Source organism: Schistocerca piceifrons, chromosome X, assembly GCF_021461385.2.
Source record: "Schistocerca piceifrons isolate TAMUIC-IGC-003096 chromosome X, iqSchPice1.1, whole genome shotgun sequence".
Classification (NCBI taxonomy): Eukaryota; Metazoa; Arthropoda; class Insecta; order Orthoptera; family Acrididae; genus Schistocerca; species Schistocerca piceifrons.
The window spans coordinates 436605157-436614638 of NC_060149.1; the positions used below are offsets into that span (position 1 = coordinate 436605157).

The window sequence follows — 9482 nt, forward strand, 5'->3', positions numbered from 1 at the left end:
AGCTTCAGCATCGAAATTTGGGACAGGAGAATTGTACAGGTACGTGAATGATGTTAATATGGATTCCACCGGATTGAGACTTATTAATTTGGGGCTTCTCTGTCAGGCTGTAAAAGGTTTCATGTTCATGTGTTAGCTGTAAAAATACGGAATGCATGATTGTTGTTGAGGAAAGAAGAGTGGGAACAGCTTATGATTTTAAATTAATTTTCAATTCGTGTGGCTACGAATTTTCATTTTCCTCCTGCAAAAAAACTGACACTTGTACCTATGAAAGCAATTTATGTTAGCATATGCTCTGAGACGCCTTGGACAGCGCAGCGAAGGAGGTAATTTATTGTGTGGTTTTCTTAACATGCCTCCACCTTGTGCAAGGTTTCAAAATACAAACAAAATAACGTGTGAAACTTCCTGGCAGATTAAAACTGTGTGCTCGACCGAGACTCGAACTCGGGACCTTTGCCTTTCGCGGGCAAGTGCTCTACCAACTGAGCTACCGAAGCACGACTCACGCCCGGTACTCACAGCGTTACTTCTGCCAGTACATCGTCTCCTACCTTCCAACGAGGTACTGGCAGAAGTAAAGCTGTGAGTACCGGACGTGAGTCGTGCTTCGGTAGCTCAGTTGGTAGAGCACTTGCCCGCGAAAGGCAAAGGTCCCGAGTTCGAGTCTCGGTCGGGCACACAGTTTTAATCTGCCAGGAAGTTACATATCAGCGCACACTCCGCTGCAGAGTGAAAATCTCATTCTGGAAAGTAACGTGTGATGCTGTATGCGTTACTGCCAAAGTTTCTATGGAGAAAGCAGTGGGGGAATTGGTGGAAGTAAACCAAAAAGAAATAGATCCTGGCGTAAATATTCATGCCAGTGAATCCTACAAATGTTACTGATATGTGTGTGTCTGTAGATGGGACCTGGATGAAAAGGGGTCACACATCTCTCTATGGAGTTGCATCTGTTATTAGTATGGACTCAGGTAAAGTTTTAGATGTAGAAATATATGTCTAAATAGTGCCACCAGTGTGCAACAAAAATATGTCCAACAATGAAGACAACGAGAAACTGTGCCAAGAAAAGCATGCAGTAGCATGCTCTAAAAGTTATAGTGGCTCAAGTGGGGGCATGGAGGCTGCTGCAGTTGTGAGGATGTTCTCCAGAGCTGAGGACCAGTATGGTGTTAGATATACTAAATACCTCGGTGATGGGGACTCCTCCTCGTTCAAAGCTGTAACAGATAAAAATCCGTAAAATACAACAATAGAAAAGTTTAGATGTATTGGCCACATCCAGAACAGGCTTGGTGGTAGGCTTCGTCGCTTGTTGAAAGAGAAGAAGGGTAAAGTATTTCAGGATGGAAAACCACTAGGAGGAAAAGGCAGGCTTACTCTGAAAGAAACTGATTCTCTTCAGTTATTTCATGGGAGAGCTATCAGGTAAAACACACATAATTTAGGGCCAATGAGGCGTGCTTTTTTTCCACAAACTATTCACTGACTAAACACCAATACCCGATCTATGTCGAAAGACGATTGGTGTCAGTTCATCTACAGAAATGAGATGTATTCACATAAACACTCATTACCAGAACCTGTTATGAATGTAATTAAGCCCACGTTCAGGTTTCTTGCAAACCCTGATTTATTGAGGAAGTGTCTTCACGGAAAGACACAAAATGCAAATGAAAGCCTCAGTAATTTAATTGGGATTAGATGCTCAAAAATGACATTCTGTGGATTTGAAGTACTAAAAATAGGTGTCTATGATGCAGTTTTATGTTACAATAACGGAAATAATGGCAGGACTGAAGTGCTGAAGAGAGTTGGTATAGATCTTGGTGTGTTTAAAACAAAAGCATTTTACACCATCGACGAGAGCAGGGTCAAGAAAGCTAACAGATCAATGTCTTACCCGCAACTACAGGCCAGGCAGATTCGAAGAGGAGAGAAGAGAAACCTGGAGGATGAGGAGTATCAGTATGGAGGATTTTAAAACTGGAGTAAACTTATTACATGTAGAAGTATAAGAAGAAAATCTTTGAACTTCATTTTCTCTGTTTTACATTTTTTACGTTATTAGAAGCCTTATCTCAGAAAGTATATGCACCAATGCTATGAAATTTTCAGGGACTGCTCGCAACTCGTTGCTGTCTCCCTGAAACTACAAAATACGAGATACTGCAATTATATTCTGATTTTTAGATGATTGTATGTAAAAAAAGTTAATTCTGGATGCGCAAAATTAAAAACTCTGTTAATGATACAATTTGTACCACAAATTAATAACTGTAGTTCAGTGGTCTTATAACCTTCTCAGGACATTACAATAAATTTTTTAGATTAATTGCATGATTTGAGTTGCGGCTTTTTATAAAAATGACAATAAAAATTTTAAAATTTCAAATTTCTGGCAATATACACTCCTGGAAATGGAAAAAAGAACACATTGAGACCGGTGTGTCAGACCCATCATACTTGCTCCGGACACTGCGAGAGGGCTGTACAAGCAATGATCACACGCGCGGCACAGCGGACACACCAGGAACCGCGGTGTTGGCCGTCGAATGGCGCTAGCTGCGCAGCATTTGTGCACCGCCGCCGTCAGTGTCAGCCAGTTTGCCGTGGCATACGGAGCTCCATCGCAGTCTTTAACACTGGTAGCATGCCGCGACAGCGTGGACGTGAACCGTATGTGCAGTTGACGGACTTTGAGCGAGGGCGTATAGTGGGCATGCGGGAGGCCGGGTGGACGTACCGCCGAATTGCTCAACACGTGGGGCGTGAGGTCTCCACAGTACATCGATGTTGTCGCCAGTGGTCGGCGGAAGGTGCACGTGCCCATCGACCTGGGACCGGACCGCAGCGACGCACGGATGCACGCCAAGACCGTAGGATCCTACGCAGTGCCGTAGGGGACCGCACCGCCACTTCCCAGCAAATTAGGGACACTGTTGCTCCTGGGGTATCGGCGAGGACCATTCGCAACCGTCTCCATGAAGCTGGGCTACGGTCCCGCACACCGTTAGGCCATCTTCCGCTCACGCCCCAACATCGTGCAGCCCGCCTCCAGTGGTGTCGCGACAGGCGTGAATGGAGGGACGAATGGAGACGTGTCGTCTTCAGCGATGAGAGTCGCTTCTGCCTTGGTGCCAATGATGGTCGTATGCGTGTTTGGCGCCGTGCAGGTGAGCGCCACAATCAGGACTGCATACGACCGAGGCACACAGGGCCAACACCCGGCATCATGGTGTGGGGAGCGATCTCCTACACTGGCCGTACGCCACTGGTGATCGTCGAGGGGACACTGAATAGTGCACGGTACATCCAAACCGTCATCGAACCCATCGTTCTACCATTCCTAGACCGGCAAGGGAACTTGCTGTTCCAACAGGACAATGCACGTCCTCATGTATCCCGTGCCACCCAACGTGCTCTAGAAGGTGTAAGTCAACTACCCTGGCCAGCAAGATCTCCGGATCTGTCCCCCACTGAGCATGTTTGGGACTGGATGAAGCGTCGTCTCACGCGGTCTGCACGTCCAGCACGAACGCTGGTCCAACTGAGGCGCCAGGTGGAAATGGCATGGCTAGCCGTTCCACAGGACTACATCCAGCATCTCTACGATCGTCTCCATGGGAGAATAGCAGCCTGCATTGCTGCGAAAGGTGGATATACACTGTACTATTGCCGACATTGTGCATGCTCTGTTGCCTGTGTCTATGTGCCTGTGGTTCTGTCAGTGCGATCTTGTGATGTATCTGACCCCAGGAATGTGTCAATAAAGTTTCCCCTTCCTGGGACAATGAATTCACGGTGTTCTTATTTCAATTTCCAGGAGTGTATTAATCCAGCATATTTTATTATATTTTTCCGTTAAGACACAGCTTTTTTGCTTTATACATGCAAAATTTTAGACTTTTACATCAATAAATATGGCTGTAATGATTTTTTAAATAAATATTTACTTGTTCGTTACATCCCCACTTAAGTGTTCATTTTTCCCACGTGCTATTCGAGAGTGGAACTGTCGACGAATAATCTGAAAGTGGTACTGTGAACCCACTGCCAGGAAGTTAGATGTGAATTACAGAGTAGTCACGAAGACTTAGATGTACTGGCAAATGGATTTCACAGTGCATTGGATAGTTTTCCCGATTATTAATATTCAGAACTTGTTTAAAAAATTAATGAAATTGTTGGAAACCTATTTCAAAGTTCGGGATTTACTTTGTATTTTATTCTTTTTTGGTACCTTCTACTTCCGGATCTCATACAAAGGACCATTAACGAAATGTCGATGCCGGCCGAAGTGGCCGATCGGTTCTAGGCGCTACAGTCTGGAACCGCGTGACCGCTACGGTCGCAGGTTCGAATCCTGTCTCGGGCATGGATGTGTGTGATGTCTTTAGGTTAGTTAGGTTTAAGTAGTTCTAAGTTCTAGGGGACTGATGACCTCAGCAGTTAAGTCCCATTGTGCTTAGAGCCAGATGAACCATTTTTTGAAATGTCGATGCATCATTTGATATCGAAACAGCAAGCACTGTGAAGTGACCAGTCTCTGCAGTCGATATCACAAACTCTGTACGCCCTCTACTGCGACAAAGTTCGCTTACAAGCCAATCTGTTTGAATCATGGAGGCGGAATAAATTTTTGTGACGACGAGGTTAAAAAGAGATGTTGGAGTAAATTTATTGATCATTGCACCATTCTTCTATGACTTGGGTTAAATTCCAAACATTTCCGCTATGTGTTGTGGAGTGGTAGATAATCTTATGCGTTAACGCGGAACCGATTTACGCTGAAAAACTTGTTAGTTTCAATTTTGGCCTCCAGGTGAAAATCGGGAACTTTGAATGCAAGAAAGACGTATACAAATGTTTCCATACGCGTTGGATTAGGAACGGGACGTGTGCAGAAAAGGTCAAACAAGTGAGACAGGCATTATGTTGATGCTATTATTGGCAGCCGCTTACGCAATTCGTTCAATCTAAGCACCGGGTGGCCAAAATTGGAACAAATTTTTGACAGTGTAAATCGATTTCGTATTGATGACTTAGAATATCTACCAAGTTTTGCTGCTACACGATAATTACAGCCCACACTGGATCTCTGTGAGCAGCTGCACTTTCATCATAATCACCCTGTACTATTCCAGAGCAGTAGTCTACTGGGTTTCAGACTATACCTCTGCTTCTGAAATCAACAGCACAAAACTTGACTCTACATGCATTCATCACAGTCAAGTATACGTAAAGCTACGGTTGAGAATAAACGTTCACATTTTGCAAGGGAAATGTGCCAAGTGGGGATGAATACAGAAAATCTTCTCGACTTAGACAGCTGAAACTCCGAGCAACATTCACCTAGCAATATCTTGTGTCATTTATGTAAGATCTATAAGTTCTCGACCAACACAGTTGCAAGCGTGATGTTTCAGTCGAATTCGTGAGTACACAACTAATAAATTATTAAGGAACAAAAAAAAATACATATAGTTTGATAATTCTCCTTCTACTGCAGATTTTCAAATCACTTGTATTTGAACTAACGGATCAGTACCGTGCTATACAATCACTTCAAGACAGTTTTTAATATTTCCGCGCTACGTTCGAATTTCGTTAATAATTGCAGTCACGGTCATGCATGAACCGCACGCCTTTGCAGGAAAGTGGTAATTAGTAATTAAGTAATGAATACATAATTTCAGTACATGACATTCTGAAATGAACAAGTGCACTGGTCGTAAAACGCAATACTTTCGTTCTGTACAGTACACAGTTTACACATTATTTCGTTACACCATTTCATGTCCCAGAAGAGAAACAATACCCACTGGACTACAAACAGCGGGTGCTGCTATAGCTTATTTCTGGTTTTGTGATAGTTATGCAGATTGTGGAAATATAATTAATAATTCAATGTTAGTAGTTAATACTATTTGAGAGAAATCCCAGGACGAAAGAACCACCGACGATGAAAGATGTTACATGACCATTTTAGTCAAAACTGCCGTGTAGCATAACCAAACTCTGATAAATTAATAGATCCATGAAATATAAATTGCAAATTAGGAACGAAAGTCCAAATATGGTTAAAGTTAACGCCAGTGATTGTCATACATAATTACTACATTTACATATTAAATTCTACTTCTGGAGATTTGTTTAAATGTAGCTAGGAATTTTAGTGAGTACAAGTTGAGCAAAGACCAGACGAACAGGAGAGATAATCCTTCAGTCCTTTTCAGAAAAAAGACACCGCCACTCTGGTAGGGGAATGAGAAACTAGGTAAAAATTGGAACTATTATATTGCGTGCGTCTAAGCTCTCCCAGAGAGGAGCTCTCTGCTTTGTGTCCTAAACGGCGGAAAACTTTTGAATAGTGTTTTTGATATCGGGAGGCCTCTGGCACTAAGGAGATGTGCCACGAGCTTACAGAGACAGGGAGTGTATTCAGGATGGTCTCAAGTTACTTACCTTGTTGTTGACTCTGCTAAGAAACAGTAAGAGCAACAACATTTAGAAATATAAATAAAGTATAGACTGGGAGAACCGAAATCACCGCTTGTACATGCTGAAGGCCTCGTTAGCTAAAACAAGAAATAGGACAGATGAAAGGCATCAGAACTTGCATGTTCCTGAACTTCAGCAATAAAAAAATACCACACGACTCGTTAATCATATGTTGAAACAGTGTATGGAAGGGAGATTGCTGCATTATTAAAACTGACATGAGCGGTTGGCACTAGGAATAATCGCCGCTATTTGTGCTCAAAATCATGGAAAAAACTCACATGCAGAAAGATAGAATAAAAATTCTGCTTGTTGATGGGAGCCCTCTGTGGAACTAACTTCCATCTAAGGCTCTCCGGGGGACACTTCAGTCGAGAGAGGGACTTCGATTCCAGGCCACTTGCAGGTACGAGTAACGCTAAGTATGGTGAGCAACTGCAGCGTTCGTAAGCCACATGATAGAATGTATGTGGTGTTTTCAGACAGGCATTACAGCTTTTGAGTTCCTGACTCAGGTACATTTTTAGTAATATCGAACTCAACAAGTGCTCCATCAAGATTGTAGGTACATCCATGATTACATATGTAGTTTCTTCTTTCCCATCTGATTAACATTCCGTAATCACTATGTGACACCTGAGACCTTACTCGTTCCTCCAAATGTTGTGGTTGACTTCAGAATATTCACTTCAGCCTCATTACCTGATCTTTGCCAAGGTGTTGATTTTGATTCCGCTGTAACTTGTATTAATACCTAATGAATGTAAGGATTTCATGTCGTTGTGCAGTTGCGTTTAACTTGAAGTCCACAGAAAATTGTTATAAATATGTTTTCATACTGACCATTATTTCATTCAACAGCTTGATGAAATTCCTTATTTTTATCATCTTGTGAGTTACAGCACCTAACGTTTACGTATGGTATGAATACCCTTGCTTAATAAATTAAATTTATTAAGTTATCTGATGCTCATCACCTAAAATTACATTCACGTCATTCAGTGTGAAGCTATCTGATTTCAGTAAGGTCAACCGGTACAAATCTTTGTGATATCCACAGTGGTATGTCGATGGCTCAGCCATAAACTCACAAAGGTAGGTTCACAACTGAAGACGATTACGTTCAGACACAGATAAATGAATCTCATTCATTATACAGCTCTACGATTTGTAAGAATTCCATCACTAGCACATACACATATCAGTGAAATGAGATTGGGTACTAGTAATACACAGACTATTATCAGTAAAGAACTCTGCGTGATCTCTGCCTCTGAGGACTGACTATATTGTGAAGCTTCCACCTACAGCAGCCATGACATGTGCATGATTGTGTGGAATCTCCCTCCCCGTAGTTTGTACCGATTCTGTAAAGCTTCAGCAATAGTTACTGGAGGGGCGTGACCAACGCATTGCTGATGATGGGGAAGTAAGTGAATGCTCGAGAAGGAGCAGTATCCACCGTTCTTCGCAGATGTATTCCACAAATTTCACCTCATGCGACCGGGTACTGGACTGCTGAAATATAGCATGTGGAGTTATTTAAAGGTCTGGTAACACACCTGGCTCTGAAATCGTATGCAGTGGTTGCTATTCTGATTGCATTAAAAAGCAGGAGTCAAGATAGCTTATTCTCCTCAGTGGCGCTGCATTTACCAGAGTTACCCAGAATTCTTTATTGAACGTACTGAGAATTAGACTCACTAAAAATAGTGTTTTATCTACACATCCTATTTTTCCACGTAATCTCCAACCCATTCAATGGCCTTCCTCCAGCGCGAAACGATGGCGTGTATGCCCTGTCAGTACCAGTCCTTGTCCTGGTGGCAGAGCCACTGCTTTACTATGTAAATCACCTCCTCATCGTCCTCAAAATGTCTTCCACGAATGGAATTCTTTAATCGCCCAAACAAATGGAAGTCCGAGGGGCTAGGTCAGGTATGTCGGGTGTGACAGCCGTGGATGGTCTCCCGACAGCTGCAAATCGTGGAGCTCCGCCTAACCGCCCTCTGATCACCTCACCCTCAGTGCCCAGAGACTAACTGTGCTTCTGTTGACAGCAGATGATCCATAGACTTTGCACAAGCGTTTGTGAACGTTCCCCACAGTTTCTCTCTCTGCAGTGAGAAATTCAATGACGGCACGTTGCTTGTAACGCACATCACCTACAGACGACATTTTGAAACTGGACTGCAGCTACGCTATCTGTCGGAAGTGACAGAAACTTGGCGCGCTCACTCAGCAGACTTCAAATAATACATACGTAACGTTTATCATTCGTAGCATTGTTTTCGGCTGAGAAAAAAATACAGTGCATTACTTTCTGGGCAACACTATCAACGTATCAAATACGTTCACTGATAGCAAAAGCTATCAAACTGCAGTCATCGAACTTGCGTATAACTAGTATATGACCATTAGTGTAGGACAAGTTGAAAAGGGCTAAGTACGATATCATTTACATTTGAGATCTAGCACTCCAGAAAAGGTGTTCACGTCTCAAATTCAGCCTGAACCGATCCTATCTTCTGGAGATTGAAACTTGATGCAAATTCACGCTTGCCCTAACCCAGCTCCGAGCACAGGTGTACGTATTGCGCTTTTAACCTGGACATGCTTGCCTGGTAACCAGGCAGGCAAGCTGCCGCAAGTTATCGGCAGAATGGGCAGGCTGCTTTACTCCCATCCAAGCCGAACTACGCCAAGCCCAACCAGGCTAAGGGAATCTTGTTTGTCTGTCCGTCTTCCCGCTTGCAAAAGCGCACATTTCAGCACGTCTGGGATTGGTGTATCAGATGCTTGGCTCCAAGGAGACTTCGTGACAACGGTTCAGAAGTCTGGAGCAGCTGTCATTTCAGCTCATAAGACGTCCTCTGCAATATCTGCTGCAAAAGCTGCAGATGACCGCATGCATGAGTTGTGGTTTCACACATCACCTGGTGAAGTTGTATCCATTAGTGTTATCAGGGATG

General features: G+C 43.2%; 1 non-coding gene across 1 annotated transcript; it reads right to left on the reverse strand.

Annotated features, from left to right (window-relative positions):
* Nucleotides 1-429: 429 nt before the first annotated feature.
* On the reverse strand, nt 430-504 carry Trnas-cga. The gene has a single exon. It is a non-coding gene; the product is annotated as a tRNA-Ser (tRNA).
* Nucleotides 505-9482: the final 8978 nt, after the last annotated feature.